Here is an 18530-nt window from a genome sequence, read left to right on the forward strand (position 1 = left end):
GAAAGAAAATATGTTATGTGGACATGTGTCCGGAAACGCTCACTTTCCATGTTAGAGCTCATTTTATTACTTCTCTTCAGATCACACTAATCATGGAATGGAAACAGCCAGCAACAGAACGTACCAGCGTGACTTCAAACACTTTGTTACAGGAAATGTTCAAAATGTCCTCCGATAGCAAGGATACATACATCCACCCTCCGTCGCATATAATCCCTGATGCGCTGATGCAGCCCTGGAGAATGGCGTAGAGTCTCTACATTTGGTACCGGGGTTGCGTAGACGAGAGCTTTCAAATGCCCCCATAAATGAAAGTCAAGAGGATTGAGGTCGGGAGAGCGTGGAGGCCATGGAATTGGTCCGCCTCTACCAATCCGTCGGTCACCGAAGCTGTTGTTGAGAAGCGTACGAACACTTCGACTGAAATGTGCAGAAGCTCCATCGTGCATGAACCACATGCTGTGTCGTACTCGTAAAGGCACAAATTCTAGCAGCACAGGTAGAGTATGCCGTATGAAATCGTGATAACGTGCTCCATTGAGCGTAGGTGGAACATGGGGCCCAATCGAGACATCACCAACAATGCCTGCCCAAACGTTCACAGAAAATCTGTGTTGATGACGTGATTGCACAATTGCGTGCGGGTTCTCGTCAGCCCACATATGTTGATTGTGAAAATTTACAATTTGATCACGTCCGAATGAAGCCTCATCCGTAAAGAGAACATTTGCACTGAAATGAGGATTGACACATTGTTGGATGAACCATTCACAGAAGTGTACCCGTAGAGGCCAATCAGCTGCTAATAGTGCCTGCACACGCTGTACATGGTACGGAAACAACTGGTTCTCCCGTAGCACTCTCCATGCGGTGGCGTGGTCAACGTTACCTTGTACAGCAGCAACTTCTCTGACGCTGACATTAGGTTTATCGTCAACTGCACGAAGAATTGCCTCGTCCATTGCAGGTGTCCTCGTCGTTCTAGGTCTTCCCCAGTCGCGAGTCATAGGCTGGAATGTTCCGTGCTCCCTAAGACGCCGATCAGTTGCTTCGAACCTCTTCCTGTTGGGACACCTTCGTTCTGGAAATCTGTCTCGATACAAACGTACCGCGCCACGGCTATTGCCCCGTGCTAATCCATACATCATATGGGCATCTGCCAACTCCGCATTTGTAAACATTGCACTGACTGCAAAACCACGTTCCTGATTAACACTAACCTGTTGATGCTACGTACTGATGTGCTTGATGCTAGTACTGTAGAGTCATGAGTCACGTGTCAACACAAGCACTGAAGTCAACATTACCTTCCTTCAATTGGGCCAACTGGCGGTGAATCGAGGAAGTACAGTACATACTGACGAAACTAAAATGGGCTCTAACATGGAAATTAAGCGTTCCCGGACACATGTCAACATATCATCTTTCCTTTATTTCTGTGTGAGGAATGTTTCCTGAAAGTTTGGCCGTACCTTTTTGTAACACCCTGTATACGACAACAAGGATCTGGCGCACTTGTTAGATCGCTTACAGCTGCTTTAACGGCAGGTTATCAAGATTTAAGTGAGTTTGAACGAGGAGTTACAGTCAGCGTACGAGCGACGGGACACAGCCTCTCCGAGGTAGCGATGAAGTCCTGCGGCCGGAAAGAGATCCTGCAAGAACGGAACCAACGACGACTGAAGAGGGTCGTTCAATCGACAGAAGTGCAACCCTTCCGCAAAGTGGTGCAAATTTCAGTGCTGGACCATCAACAAATGTAAGCGTGTGAACCATTCAACGAAACATCATCGCTATGAGCTTACGGAGCCGAAGGCCCGCTCCTGTACCCTTGATGACTGCACGACACTAAGGTTGACCTGGGGCCGACAACACCTACATCGGACTGTTCATGACTGGAAACGGACGAGTCTCATTTCAGATTGTATCAGGCAGATGGGCGTCTACGGGTTATGGAGAATCCTCATGAATCCATGGGCCCTGCATGTCAGCAGAGGACTGTTCAAGCTGGTGGACACTCTGTAATGCTGTTGGGCCTGTGAAGTTGGAGTGATATGGGACCCATGATACGTCTAGATATGACTCTGACAGCTGATTCCTACGTGATTATTGGTTCAAATGGTTCAAATGGCTCTGAGTACTATGCAACAACATCAGTCGGATAGAACTTAGAACTAATTAAACCTAACTAACCTAAGGACAGCAACACATCTATGCCCGAGGCAGGATTCGAACCTGCGACCGTAAGGGGTCGCTCGGCTCCAGACTGTAGCGCCTAGAACCGCGACAATGAGAAGTCCAGGTTGGGGTCGGTTTTTCGTCCGCCACTACTATATCGTATATCACGCAGCTGGAAAGCAAGTAAAGCATCTCTGCAGGTCTGTAACATCTTTGAATTCCAGTACGATTTTTAAAGTAACTAGTGAACACATCGCGGCCGGCTCATATTTATATGTTGATAGTTCGTGCAAATTCCACATTTTGTGCAAATCTCTCATACATCAGTATGTCTTTTTGGGAGGAAATGCACCATTCACCTTTTTTTCATATCTGTGTATGGAATAGAATGTGGACCTAATAAAGAACCTGGAACTAATCAACCAAGAGATAACACAGGCCAACGATGGAAAATCTTTTCTGCTGAAAATACCTTGTTGTTGTTGTTGTGGTCTTCAGTCCTGAGACTGGTTTGATCCAGCTCTCCATGCTACTCTATCCTGTGTAAGCTTCTTCATCTCCCAGTACCTACTGCAACCTACATCCTATTGAATCTGCTTAGTGTATTCATCTCTTGGTCGCCCTCTACGATTGTTACTCTCCACGCTGCCCTCCAATACTAAATTGGTGATCCCTCGATGTCTCAGAACATGTCCTACCAACCGATCCCTTCTTCTAGTCAAGTTGTGCCACAAGCCCCTCTTCTCCCCAATTCTATTCAATACCTCCTCATTAGTTATGCGATCTACCCATCTAATCTTCAGCATTCTTCTGTAGCACCACATTTCGAAAGCTTCTATTCTCTTCTTGTCTAAACTATTTATCGTCCACGTTTCACTTCCATACATGGCTACATTCCATACAAATACTTTGAGAAACGACTTCCTGACATTCAAATCTATACTCGATGTTGACAAATTTTTCTTCTTCAGAAACGCTTTCCTTGCCATTGCCAGTCTACATTTTATATCCTTTCTACTTCGACCATCATCAGTTATTTTGTTCCCCAAATAGCAAAACTCCTTTACTACTTTAAGTGTCTTATTTCCTAATCTAATTCCCTCAGCATCACCTGACTTAATTCGACTACATTCCATTATCCTCGGTTTGCTTTTGTTGATGTTCATCTTATATCCTCCTTTCAAGACACTGTCCATTCCGTTCAACTGCTCTTCCAAGTCCTTTGCTGTCTCTGACAGAATTACAATGTCATCGGCGAACCTCAAAGTTTTTATTTCGTCTCCATGGACTTTAGTACCTACTCCGAAATTTTTCTTCCTTTACTGCTTGCTCAATATACAGATTGAATAAGATCGGGGATAGGCTACAACCCTGTCTCACTCCCTTCCCAACCACTGCCTCCCTTTCATGCCCCTCGACTCTTATAACTGCCATCTGGTTTATGTACAAATTGTAAATAGCCTCTCGCCCCCTGCATTTTACCCCTGCCACCTTTAGAATTTGAAAGAGAGTATTCCTGTCAACATTGTCAAAAGCTTTCTCTAAGTCTACAAATGCTAGAAACGTTGGTTTGCCTTTCCTTAATCTATCTTCTAAGGTAAGTCGTAAGGTCAGTATTGCCTCACGTGTTCCAGTATTTCTACGGAATCCAAACTGATCTTCCCCGAGGTCGGCTTCTACTAGTTTTTCCATTCGTCTGTAAAGAATTCGTGTTAGTATTTTGCAGCTGTGGCTTATTACACTGATGGTTCGGTATTTTTACATCTGTCAACACCTGCTTTCTTTGGGATTGGAATTATTATATTCTTCATGAAGTCTGAGGGTATTTCGCCTGTTTCATACATCTTCCTCACCAGATGGTAGTGTTTTGTCAGGACTGGCTCTCCCAAGGCCGTCTGTAGTTCCAATGGAATGTTGTCTACTCTGGGGGCCTTGTTTCAACTCAGGTCTTTCAGTGCTCTGTCAAATTCTTCACGCAGTATCGTATCTCCCATTTCATCTTCATCTACATCCTCTTCCACATCCATAATATTGTCCTCAAGTACATCGCCATTGTATAAACCCTCTATATACTCCTTTCACCTTTCTGCTTTCCCTTCTTTGCTTAGAACTGGGTTTCCATCTGAGCTCTTGATCTTCATACAAGTGGTTTTCTTTTCTCCAAAGGTCTCTTTAATTTTCCTGTAGGCAGTATCTATCTTACCCCTAGTGAGATAAGCCTTTACATCCTTACATTTGTCCTCTAGCCATCCCTGCTTAGCCATTTTGCATTTCCTGTTGATCTCATTTTTGAGACGTTTGTATTCCTTTTTGCCTGCTTCATTTACTGCATTTTTATATTTTCTCCTTTCATAAATTAAATTAAATATTTCTTCTGTTACCCAAGGATTTCTACTAGCCCTCGTTTTTTTACCTACTTGTTCCTCTGCTACCTTCACTACTTCATCCCTCAAAGCTACCCATTCTTCTTCTACTGTATTTCTTTCCCCCATTCCTGTCAATTGTTCTCTTATGCTCTCCCTGAAACTCTGTATAAACTCTGGTTACCTTATTCTTACGTTTTTAAGGTGGGAAATCCAAATATGATACTTGGAAAGCTGTATCATCCACCATTTCTTTACACTTTAGGGTTAAATTTATTAAATTAAGCGATTTTTAAAAGAATTTAACAGCTTTTATAGAGTTAAAGTAATTTAAAAAGGAGGTGTAATGAATGTAGATGAGGTTGGTAGCAATGCTGATAAACATTTTCTGGCAAAGAAAGGTCGATTCTGTTTTTGTGTTAACATATAGAGTTTTGTTTACTGTCAACCTAACCTCACTTTCCTGTTTCCTGTATATGTAGATTAGATTAGATTAGATTAGATTGTTCCATATATCATGAATACCACTCTTTGTAATGATGTGGAACGTGCCAGGTTAATGAAAGATGTCTGTACACGATATTACATTACACAAAATATTGCATGATACTAATGTTTAAGTTAGTTTTTTCCCTCCCTTAATTTATATCTAGAAATTGAGCCAATGAGTAGAAGGAGTTGTCATCTAGAAATTCTTTTATTTTATTTTTAAATGTTGGTTGACTATCTGTCAGGCTTTCTGCTGTTTGGTAGGTGACCAAAGACTTTTGTGGCAGCATAATTTACCCCTTTCTGTGCCAAAGTCAGATTTAACCCTGCATAGTGAAGATCATCCTTTCTCCTGTGTTATAGCTATGCAACTGCTATTAATTTTGAAATGGGTTGGATTATTAACAACAAATTTCATAAGTGAATATATATACTGTGAGGTTACTGTGAGGATTCCTAGATCCTTAAATAGACGTCTGCAGGATGACCATGGGTGGGCTCCAGCAATTATTCTGATTACACATTTTTGAGCAATGAATACTTTTCTACTCAACGATGAATTATCCCAGAATATGATGCCATACGAAAGCTGTGAATGAAAGTAGGCATAGTAAGTTAATTTACTGAGATTCTTATCACCAAAATTTGCAATAACCCTAATAGCATACGTAGCTGAACTCAGACGTTTCAGCAGACCATCAATGTGTTACTTCCAGTTTAACCTCTCATCAATGGACACACCTAAAAATTTTGAAAATTCTACCTTAGCTACAAACTTCTGTTCACAGTCTATATTTATTAGTGGAGTTGTGCCATTTATTGTACGGAACTGTATATACTGCGTTTTATCAAAATTTAAAGAGAGTCTTTGCTGAGAACCACTTAATAATTTTGTGAAAAACATCATTTACAATTACATCACTTAGTTATTGGTTTTTGGATGTTATTACTATACTTGTATCATCAGCAAAAAGAACTAACTTTGCATCTTCATCAATATGGAATGGTAAGTCATTAATGTATATCTAGAACAGTAAAGGACCTAAGACCGAACCCTGTGGGACCCTGTACTTGATAGCCCCCAGTTTGAGGAATCAACTGTTGTTTTAACATTACATGAACCACTTATTTCAACTTTTTGCATTCTTGCAGTTAAGTATGAATTAAACCATTTGTGCACTGCCCCCTCAAACCATAATGATTTAGCTTATCTAAAAGAATTCCATGATTTACACAATCAAAGGCCTTTGAGAGATCACAAAAAATACCAATGGGTGATGTCCGGTTATTCAGAGTATTTAATATTTGATCATTTTCTATTGAAAAGCCTTTCTGAAAACCAAACTGACATTTTGTTAGTACTTTATTTTTACAAATATGGGAGGCTACTCTTGAATACATTACTTTCTCAAAAATTTTGATAGAGCTGTCAGAAGAGAGATTGGGCGACAGTTGTTGACATCCGACGTATCCACCTTTTTATGCAATGGTTTTACAATGGCATATTTCAGTCTATTGGGGAAAACACCCTGCTCCAAAGAGCTATTACATACGTGGCTGAGAATCCTACTTATTTGTGTGGAACAAGCTTTAAGTATCTTGCTGGAAATGCCATCAATTCCATAAGAGCTTTTACTTTTAAGTGAGTTTATTACTTTACTGATTTCAGAGGGAGAGGTTGGTGGAAATACAGTTGTTTCAAACTGCACAGGTATGGCCTCTTCTATTAGAAGCCTTGCCTCTTCTAGTGAAGATCTAGATCCCAATTTCTCCCCAACATTTAAAAAATGATTATTGAATATATTTCCAATTTCTGATTGTTTGTTAGTACACTTGTCATTCAGTTTTATGGCACTACAGTCTTCCTGTGCTCTTGGTTGCCCTGTTTCCCTTTCAATAATATTCCAAATTGCTTTAATTTTATTGTCAGGGTTACTGATCTCAGACATGATTCACATGCTTCTGAACTTTTTAATAACTTTTCTTAGTACCACACAATAGTTTTTATAATAATGAACAATTTTGGGGTCAGTACTCCCTCTTGCTGTTAGATACAGTTCTCTTTTACAGTTGCAAGATATTCTTATTCCTTTAGTTAGCCAAGGTTTTTTATATGTTTTCTTGGAATTACGTTTAACTATTTTCTTGGGAAAACAATTTTCAAATACCCTTAAAAATGTATCGTGAAATAAGTTATATTTCAAGTTTGCATTGGTTTCCATACACACTTCATCCCAGTCTAGCTGCTTTAGGCTTTCCCTAAAGTTTGCAGTATTTATATTGTTAATTGAATGCACTGCTTTGAAATTCTGATTTGATATACTGCATGGAGCTATGTCATGTACTGTAACTAACTGTGCACCATGATCTGAAAGACGATTCTCAACAGGATAAGCATTTATGTCCTTAAACTTATCTTGGTCTACGAAAAAGTTATCTATCAATGTCCTGCTGTTCTTTGTTATCTGAGTAGGAAACTCAATGACAGAGCTCAAATTGAAAGAACTGAGTAATACTGCAAGGTCATTCTTCCTATTACACTCTTTCAGGGAATCAACATTGAAATCCCCACAAATGATAATTTGCTTCCCCCTGTCTGACAGATAGCACAAAAAAGCATCCAAGTTTTCTAGAAATAGCTGGAAATTTCCTGAGGGGGACCTATACACTGTTACAATTATGAAAGTGCCATCATTTAGTTTTAGTTCAGTGGCACATGCTTCCATATGTTGCTCAACACAAAATTTTTTAGTTTCTAAATTTTTTGCGCTGTGGAAGCTTTTGACATATATGGCAACTCCTCCTCTCATCATATTATCTCTACTTACATGTGCAGCTAATTTGTACCCATTGATGCTAACGTTTTGAATATCAGTGACAATGTGATGCTCAGACAGGCATAGTACGTCTATTACATTCTCAGTTTCTATATCTTCTAAACAAAGCAGAAGCTCATCAATTTTATTCTTCAATCCTTCAATATTTTGATGAAATATGCTAACATTATTTTTAATTTTACTTTTGTGAGTATCTTGAACTTTTTAAACATATTTAGTACTTGCCTTGCTGAGTTTCCCACTGGACACTGATGTTACACTAAAAAAAGAGTTACCAACATGAGATGTAGTTCCTCCCCCCTTTAAATTTCCTGCTATCAGCCCAGCCAGTTTACCCTTCCCCTTCTTGTTGAGGTGTAAGCCATGTCTAGTACAGTCCCACCTACAGAGTGAATCAACAGGAACAACACCAATGTGTGACACTGCATCAGATCCAAGTAGCCGTTCCAACTCCAAATTAACTCTCCTGACAGAAGAGCTCAAATGAGGCTGGTCGTGGCGCTCCAGAACCGACACAAACCCAACACTGGTATGACTCGATGCCGATGCAATATTTGCCAGGTCACACTCTATGCTGTACCCCGGATCTCTGTCAATACTGTATTCCGGCCCACCCACAATAACCACGGTATCTTCCTTAGTAAAGCCTCTACATAGTGAAACTAAATCCTCTGTAACCCGCCCCAGTCCAGTGCTAGGTTTGAAAAAAACTTGTGACCTGGTTTTCTGACCCTAATTCATCCTGCAGAAGTTGGCCCACACCTCTAGCACGCGAACTACCTAGCAACAAGACTTTCTTTCTCTTTGCAGACTTCCCTATCTTCTTATTCAATTTGCTGCTGAAAGCTTGTTGAGCCCTGTCTACATCTACTTCTGTAAGAGGCTCATCAGTTTCTGACTGTGGCAACAGGTCAAACCTATTTTGTAAATTAATAACAAAGCTGTCAGAAAAATTTCTTGACCTGTTCCTTATGCCTGTTGCCGCTTCCCACCCCTGTTTACCCTTCTCCCCCCTTAACCTGCCCAGTTCTCGCCTAGCCTCATCTAACTCAGCCTGAAGGGCAGCAATTTTCCCCTCCTGTTCCACAATCTTTCTATCTCTACTGCATAGCATACAGAACCACTGATGAGTCTCGCTTGTTTTCCCAATTCCCACGCCACTACAATCGCCCCAATGAAAAAAGTTACTACATCCATCACACCAGACCCCGGAGCTAACGATTCTACGGCACGTCAGGCACTTTACACTCATGGTACAGATCGATTTTAGTGACAGAAAGACAATTAAGTTACCGGAAAACAATGAAAATACGTGTACGAAAAATTAGGCCTTCTCGCGACAATGTAAACAGTGGTTCAGAAGTTTATTACTGGAAATTACTTAAGAGATGACGATACTCTACAGATATAAAGGGGGAGAAAAGGTATTTAGCACACTAAACTATCAGTAAATGCACTTAAAATTACGGTATGGAGTTTAATCTGAAAGCTCAAAAGTTCGGCCTGGCCGCGATATGTAAACAAAACGAACTTTACGTGATTACTGTGAAAATACGCGAGTAAGACAAAAACTTTTAATGGTACGCTTGGAGAGCACTATAATTAACGTAATAAATTAGTTTAAAGTGTTAGAAACAGTTTATTACTACTAAAATTACTTACCTTGTACGGGAGCTGTGATTCAAACGTCCGTATAGCAGGCGCAGTACAGTGTCTAATCGTGGGTGTAAAAACTCTGCTGACACTTTTTGTTATATTTGTGGTGAATTTGTGATTATAAAACACCAAAGAAACATTACAGACTTTGTGAAAAAGGTTTATTTGTCATACTTTTGATCTAAACTTGGCGATCAACATAAATTTTGGGAGCCACATAAGGTATGTCATGTGTGTGGAAGATCTGAGAAAATGGTCGAAAAAGGAGACAAAAGTCCTTAGATTTGCTGTTACTGTGATGTGGAGGGAGCCAAGAAATCAATCCAATGATTGCTACTTTTCTAGTGTTGAGATTACTGGTCGTAATTCGAAAAACAAGAAGTTGATAAGCTACCCTAACCTTCCGTCCTCCATCTGGTCAGCAGGACATGGTGTAGATTTGTCAGTTCCTGAACCACCAGATGATTTAACTTCTATTCCAACAGAAGTATTTTCTGATGTACAATGTGATTTAGATGAACCACATGATGATGAATTCCATTGTAATACAGAAAGTCTAGAGCCCAGATTGTTTACTCAGACCGAGCTTAATGATTTGGTTAGGGATCTGGGTTTAACGAAACAAAAACCTGAATTGCTTGGCTCTAGATTAAAAGAAAACAACTTATTGGCAGTTGGAACCAGCACATACATGCATAGAAAGAGAGAGCAGCAATTTTCCAAGTTTTTTCAACAAGAAGGTGATTTAGTGTACTGCTCAGACATTACCAGTCTGATGAATGAGTTTGGAGTACAATACAAAAAGGAAGATTGGAGGCTGTTTATTGATTCATCTAAAACTAGTTAAAGGCTGTTTTATTACACAATGGTAACACGTATGCATCTATACCAATTGGACATTCTGTACATATGAAAGCTATGAAAACCTAGAAATAGTGCTAAATAAAATAGGCTATTCTGCTCATGGTTGATGATATATGGAGATCTGCATGTTCCTTCGTCAGCAAGGTGGCTATAAACACTGGTGCAGAGAGAACTGGCCTGTGAGAGAGTCTTTAAAACCTGGTGAGAAGAACATTCTACGCAAAAACCTTGTAGACCCAAAAAACTTACTCCTGCCACATCTACCTATAAATTTAGGCCTAATGAAACAGTTTGTAAAGGCTTTGCCTAAAGATGGGCCGTGTTTTAAGTACCTCTGCCAAAAGCTTCCACACTTTTCAGAAGCTAAACTGAAAGAAGGCGTCTTTGTCGGACCTGACATTAGAAAATTGATGTTTGATGTTAAATTTGAATCCACAATGACCTTAATTGAGAAAGAAGCATGGCTATCATTCAGGCAAGTCACCTTGATTACTTCCCGGTCAATATGGGAGATGTTTTCACCGGGACATTAGAGTGATGGGAAAACGCTACCAAGGCGGCTGGAACACCAACATGATGGGAGACTACTGTTTGTCACTTCACCGAGAAGGTCAGCAAGCGACTTATCGTAGAAAAAACTACACAAGAAGCATCAAAAAAAAAAAAAAAAAAATACAAACCATTTCCAGCTGACAAGTGAAACCTCTATTAACACATATCATTGTTTTAAGTAGCTTACTGTAAATACAAGCCATGCTTATGTTGTAACAAAGCGTTTCATTAATTTCCCCATTTACCATATAGCACAGGATTTTTATACTACTTAATAAAAAGCATATTGAGAAACTGCCTATTGGCTTCTGTCTCGGGTTCTTCGGCCGACGTTCATCTAATGATTTTACTGACTTTTCGCCAGCACGAGTGGCTGGCATTGTCAAAGCTTCACCCTCCATTGCCGCTGGTGAACTGGAGCCGAGCTCGCGACCGCAGACTATATGTACCTGGCGCGCCAACGCCCGAGGGCTTCTCCGCGGTCATTTCCGGTGCGGTCCACCACCTGCTACCTGCGACGGTCGTTCGCTGCAGTACAGGAAGCCAGGACCCGTTTACCTTAAGGTTTTCCTCTTTCTTGTTCAAACTGTTCACGTGTTTTTGTATTTCTACAGTTTCTCTGAACAAGCGCGTGTGATAGTGCTTCTCTACAGCCAGAACTTCCGTGTCAGAGAATTTTATTACGTGGTCGGTCTCATTCAGTGCGTGCTCTGCCACGGCCGATTTCTCCACCTGCCCCAACCTGCAATGTCGCTTATGCTCTTTGATCCTGGTGTTAATGGATCGTCCAGTCATTCCGCCATAAACTTCTCCGCATGTGCATGAACCCGAGACAGAAGCCAATAGGCAGTTTGTCAACAAGTGGCCACGAAAGCCTTAACAATTTTATAAAAAGCATATTGCTCGAAAACTATGGGTGATACAAAAGAACTAAGGCTGGATTTGCATTCAGCTCATAAAAATCTATAAAGAACAACTATCAAAGTAAGAAAGTTAAAAAAAAAATTTGTCGTTGGCCTGTGTAATCTAAAGGACTGACTTGGTAGCGTAATTAATATTTCAGTGATTTGTCTGCTGTGATGTCCGAATATGAGATGTAGTTGCTCTGAACCCGTCGACAATAAATTAGTGGTATAATATTAATAATTTTTAAACACTGTGACTGGTTATGGTACGTACGTAAAATCTTTATTACAACACTGTCACGATATCGAATCTCTCAATACGGCTAATGACAATTTTCGAACCTCCTAGCGCAGCTTCCGATGTATACATCACATCATTCATAAGTATAATTGTCAGTAACTGCCCTAAAAAAAACTACAGGGGAACTGCAGAAACTGCTTTAACAACTAACGATTTCGACACTTAAAGTTCCGTCTCCTAAGATGCTTTGAGTCGAGTCACAGAGCTGGTCGGACGGTCCGTAACTACGTCCAGCAAGCACAGTGCGGAACTGTACCGAACTCCTTCCGGAGGTCGAGTTACTCAGCGTCCAGTGGGGCGCGGGCGCTGTTGCAGCGCGAATGCAGTCTGGTTAAAGTAACTCGGTAGCTGACACTTCACGCGTTCGAGCTGGTGTCCTCCAGTCAGAGCGCACTCAACGTCACGCCCGATCCGTTCGCCGTTGCCAAAGTACCACAAGAGTTGGTGAGTTCACTTTCCGTTTCTTCTTGTGTTTGGATACCGAATCGCGGGTCTGGCACTTCTATTTCGTATTTTACCATACATGATAACCCCCCCCCCCCCCCCACACACACACACACCAATCCATCAGTAATCGTTTGATTTAAAAGTTCCCGCACTTCCTGATCATAGTGTGGCGGTGCCCCATCCTGTTGGTAAATTAAGTCGTTCGAATCAGTCTCCAACTGTGGGAAAAGAAAGTTCTGAAGCATATCGAGATACGTTCTTCCTGTAACAGTGTTCTCGGCAAAGAAAAATGGACCATACACCTTTTCCCGTGAAACTTTGCAAAACACATTAAATTTTGGAAAGCCCCTCTCATGTAGTACAACTTCATGTGGGTGTTCCGAACCCCATATTCTCACATTACAACGGTTACTTTTCCATTTAAATGGAATGTTGCCTCGTCACTGAATACTAAGCATGGAATAAAACTCTCATTCCGCATCTTGCGAAGAAGGAAATTACATAATTTTCGTAAACATTTTTGAAAAAAACTGATCAGTTGACTTCCTGGCAGCTGAGGAGAGCTCCGCGTACCATCCTCCAAGGAAGCCATGGGACTGAAGATGGTTGTATAAATATAACCGAAACCGGTCACCTATGTTATTGAGACATAAATGTTGTGACCAAGACTGAACTTCAGTTAAAAATGAAATTACGTAACTCCAGACGTTGTCTCTCTCCTTGACGAAGAGCTTGCAGTAGCTAAATTTTCTACCGTTTCACGTGTGAAAGTCGACGCAACACACGCCAGGAGTATGCTGAGCTGTCGAGCTGCACGGAAAACGGATTTCTGTTGACTCCTTGTGAAACTACGGCGGATGCGATCAACGTCTGTGTCAGACACCCGGAAACGGCCCGGCGATTTGCCTTTACACAAACTACATGTTTCTCGGAATTGTTGATGCCATCGTCTAATGCTCTGTGGTGTAGGAGGACCCGCACCATACTTAGTACGAAAGTCACGCTGAACAGTTATTACTGATCCGCACTACGCAAAACGTAGAATAAAAAACGCTTTCTGTTGGCCCGACACCATTTTTACTAGAACTGAAGTGGACGCGCACTGCTGCTACCTAGCGAGAACCTCGTAAAACTCGAGAGTTTGCTCTTTCCAACAGTATATTGTTCATGCACGTATCTCAGATAACATAATAGTTATGATTTTTTTAAAAATGGAATGGTTCTTCTTGATACACCCTGTATAATAACCTGACTCAGTGCTGTACCATACTGCAATGGTTAGCGAATAAGCCTACCACGCTGAGGATTGTACGTTCGAATCTCGTCAAATGTGAGGCAGCTGTTTTTATTATTATTGATTTAATCAAAAGAGTTTGATTATCTTTTTTATTCAAACAACTGGCTTAAACGTAATTTTTTATTTATAATTGTTTGCCATGTCGTTTTCATTATCGTACTGACTTTGTTATTTGCTCTTATTATTGTACGTACCATTCTTTTTTTCGCCTGAATCTGCCTGTGTCGTATATAATCTGCAACAAAGTAACAACGCCGACTGCTTATCTGGTTTGGCAACGCGGCAGCTTGTATAGCCAGTGAGAGGATAGTTTCCGATCACCAGTGATAGCGAGAAATTGCTTCTAGCGCTGAAACTGAACTTTTTCTGCCTTGAGTTTGCTCGTAGAAGCTAGCTTTAATAGCCGTGGACAAAGTGATCGTGATTTCAGTACTGCCACAGATTGTTGACCACCGCTTCCTCGGCTACACTACACATCACCATGTTGCGGTTAGCTTAGGATATGGAGTTCAAATTCAGGGCTGCAAAACGCGTCTTCTGCCGCAATTGAAATCGGCTGTCGACAGAGCTTCTCGACTTCCGGCACAACTTGCGGCAGTCACCTCAATAATATTGCTCCGTCTAACACGTTAACAGCGCTAGTGAAGTGACGTGCCGTGTCTGTTACCTGAGTCTCAGCGACACCGGCGGTCCATGTGGCAACACCGTGGCAGCAAGTGGCAAACGTTAACTATCAGGTAATTTTAAACAGACTGTACAAGCGAGATATTTATTTTATTTTCACGGCGATACGTGGTGATGGTCTAGACAGGTGCCTCAGAGAAGGGGAGAATTTGATCAGTCAGCGTCCATTGTTGGCTTGTAGGTGTGATGATGTGTAAGACAAAATGTAGTATGACAGCATCTCGTCAGTTATTTGTTTTAGAACTGAACCTCAATGTTTTGAACATCGTTGCACTTCACCGACGATTTCACTCCGTCTTCAGGCCACAAGTGGCCCATCGGGAGCATCCGACCGCCGTGTCATCCTCAACTGAGGATGCTGTTAGGAGGGGCGTGTGGTCAGCACACCGCTCTCCCGGTCGTTATGATGGTTTTCTCTGACCGGAGCCGCTACTATTCGGTCGAGTAGCTCCTCAATTGCCATCACGAGGCTGAGTGCATCCCAAAAAATGCAAACAGCACATGGCAGCTCGGATGGTCACCCACCTCAGTGCTGGCCACGCCCAACACCGCTTAACTTCGGTGATCTGACGAGAACCGGTGTATTAATTGCGGCAACGCCGTTGCCTTCAGTAACGATAAACGATCTGTAAATGGATCCAAAGCAGACAACTGGTCGCAACAAAAGGTGGCTTTAAATAACCTTTGAGAACAGTTTCACATGGTGTCAGGGTACATCTGATAACATGATCTCACGTTTTATTTGATTAGTTTTATTTCTGGATTTTGATTATTCATACTTGACAGGCCCTGATCACAGTGGACAGTATATTTAATAACGTGTACAATGATGTGCGCTAACAGTATATTTGCAGTGGACAAATGTCAGATTGCTTCATTACTTGATGTTTTTCCAGTGTTACATGAATTTCTGAAGAAAATGGGTTTACATGTGTCGAAAATATGGTCAAAGGCTGAACAAAACCGCCTTTTGTTGCAACTAGTTGGCTGCTTCATATTTATTCACTTACAGCTGATCTTACCCTTTTTGTGTGAATGATCAACTACAATCCGATTTCTAGCTAAAGAAGTAAGTTGCATATACATTACTGATCACACACATCAGAAGGAGAATGTAAATGGAGGTGACTTGGAGGGTATCAGGGGTGGGGGGGGGGGGGGGGCGTGTCGAATGGCTATTGATGTGTGTGTGAGAGACTGCCTGACAGGCTGGAGCCTTTCTCGACGCTATGTGCGATTCCGTGACCAGAAATGATTCGTCACATCACTCGAAACCCCAAGTAAAAGGTACAAATAAGAGGTGAGTATGCTGTCTGATTAAACGCATTCAGACATCCCTATTTAATGTGGACAGGACCAGCAGATTTCACGAGAGGCGGACGCAACAGTATTGTGTTGTCAGCAGAGAAGCAGTAACAGGAGGATGGAATGTCATTTCGAACCACGGCCCAGTCACTGCATGTCATTCGAGCCCACCTAAAGCTCACCAAATCGAGTGTTGAAGTGTTGATAACGTGCTTTTGAACTGGAAGCAGGAAGGAACAACGGTGGTTAAACCAACAACAGGTGGACCTCATATACTGACGCACAGCGACCGTCGAGCATTACACAGGGTGGAAGTAAAACATCTGCAGAAGGAATCAGTCAGAAGTTCCAGAGTCCTGCTAGCACAATTACTGTCCTTATACATACATCAGAAAAAGTTTGCATCACCTCGGTTCCGAGAGTTCCGGAACCTGTACAGAAAACTGGAACAGAGATCAACATAAACATCATTTCTGCCCTTTTTGTTGCTCACACATTGCATGTTGTACCACCATAGAGCGAGACCTTCAGAGGTAGTGGTCCAGATTGCTGTACACACCGGTACCTCTAGTATCCAGTAGCACGTCCTCTTGCATTGCACACTACCCACAAGTTCGTCAAGGCACTGTTGGTCCAGATTATCTCACTCCTCAACGGCGATTCGGCGTAGATCCCTCAGAGTGGCTGGTGGGTCACGTCCTTCTCAATCTATCCCAGGCATTTACGGTAGGGTTCATGCCTGAAGAACATGCTGGCCTCTGTAGTCGAGCGTTGTCGTTATCCGGAAGGAAGTCATTCACAAGATGTGCACGATGTGGACGCGAATTGTTATCCGTGAAGAAGAATGCCTCGCGAATATACTGCCGATACGGTTGCACTGTCGGTCGGAGGATGGCATTCGCGTATCGTACAGCCGTTACGGCGCCTTCCATGACCACCAGCGGCGTACGTCGACCCCACATAATGCCAGCCCAAATCAGCAGGGAATCTCCACGTTGTTGCACTCGCTGGACAGTGTGTCAAAGGCGTTGAGCCTGGCCGGGTTGCCTCCAAACACGTCTCTGAAGATTATCTGGTTGAAGGCATATACGTCACTCATCGATGAGGAGAACGTGATGCCAATCTTGAGCGGTCCATTCGGCATGTTGTTGGGCCCATCTGTACCGCGCTGCATGGTGTCGTCGTTGAAAAGATGGACCTCTGTATGGATGTCAGGAGTGAAGTTGCGCATCATGAAGCCTATTGCGCTCAGTTTGAGTCGTAACACGAAAAGCTGCATGAAAAGCATTATTAAAAATGGTGGCGTTGCTGTCAGGGTTCTTCCGACCCATAGCTCGTAGGTAGCGGTCATCCACTGCAGTAGTAGCCCTTGGGCGGCCTGAGCGAGGCATGTCATCGAAGGTTCCTGTCTCTCTGTGTCCTCCATGTCTGAACAACAGCGCTTTGGTTCACCCCGAGACGCCTGGACACTTCCTTTGTTGAGAGCCCTTCCTGGCACAAAGAAACAATGCGGACGCGATCGAACCGCGGTACTGACCGTCTAGGCACGGCTGAACTACAGACAACACGAGCCGTGGTCCATCCTTCCCGGTGGAGTGACTAGAACTGATCGGCTGTCAGATGCCGTCCAATAGGCGCTGCTCATGCATGGTTGTTTACATCTTTGAGCGGGTTTAGTGACATATCTGAACAGTCAAAGGAACTGTGTCTGTGATACAATACCCACACTCGACGTCATCTTCAGGAGTTGTGGGAACCGGGGTCATGCAAAGCTTTTTTTATGTGAGTATAATTAAAGAGAATGGGGTACAATAGTCGACTGGCTCCTCGCAAACCACACATTTCTGCAGTCAATACGAGGCGACGTCTGAGGAGCGGCAAACAGCAGCGTCGCATGACAGGAGGTGACTGGAAAAGAGTGATTTGCAGTGATGAGTCACTCTTTACACTGTGTCAATGCGACGGAAGGGTTTGGACTTGGCGATAGCCTCGAAAACGTTGCCTGCCATTGTGTCTGGAACTATCAGTGAAGTATGGAGTAAGTGGTGTAACGGCATGGGAGTGGTTTTCTTGGTTAGGATGCGGTCGTCTTATTGTGCTTAAGAAAAGGCTATATGCTGATGGATACGAACACATTTTACAGCACTGTGTACTGCGTGTAGTAGAGGAACAGTTCGGAGACGATGACTGTATCAACACTGCTATGCACCCTTGTCCGAAAGCAACATCTTCGAGGCAGTCTTTTGTGTACAGTAATATACGGATTGGCCTACGCAGAATTCAGACTTCAACCGAGTGGAACACGTCTGGGATGAGTCAGAACGTCGCCTTCGCTCCAGATCCGAGCGTCCAACATCACTACCTTGTCCGGAACAACGGCTGCCATTTATCCACAGACATTCAGCCGCTTCATTGAAAGTGTCCGTGGCACCGTTCATGCTGCCTTAAAGGAAACTTTAAATTTGTGGTAAGTCGCTGGCCGTTGCGACCGAGCGGTTCTAGGCGCTTCAGTCTGGAATCGCGCGTCCCCTACGGTCGCAGGTTCGAATCCTGCCTCGGGCATGGATGTGTGTCATGTCTTTAGCTTAGTTAGGTTTAAGTAGTTCTAAGTAGCATGACTTAGAAGTAGATGCCTTAGGGGTAGCGAAGCAA

At 42.6% G+C, this 18530-nt stretch overlaps 1 protein-coding gene and 1 pseudogene across 1 annotated transcript in view; both read right to left on the reverse strand.

Annotated features, from left to right (window-relative positions):
• Positions 1 to 18530, reverse strand: part of LOC126285462 (peptidoglycan-recognition protein SB1-like) — a 201729-nt gene that overhangs the window by 4217 nt on the left and 178982 nt on the right. The window lies entirely within an intron of this gene.
• Positions 15063 to 15180, reverse strand: LOC126285612 (5S ribosomal RNA; annotated as a pseudogene).

Source organism: Schistocerca gregaria, chromosome 8 (genome assembly GCF_023897955.1).
Source record: "Schistocerca gregaria isolate iqSchGreg1 chromosome 8, iqSchGreg1.2, whole genome shotgun sequence".
NCBI lineage: Eukaryota > Metazoa > Arthropoda > Insecta > Orthoptera > Acrididae > Schistocerca > Schistocerca gregaria.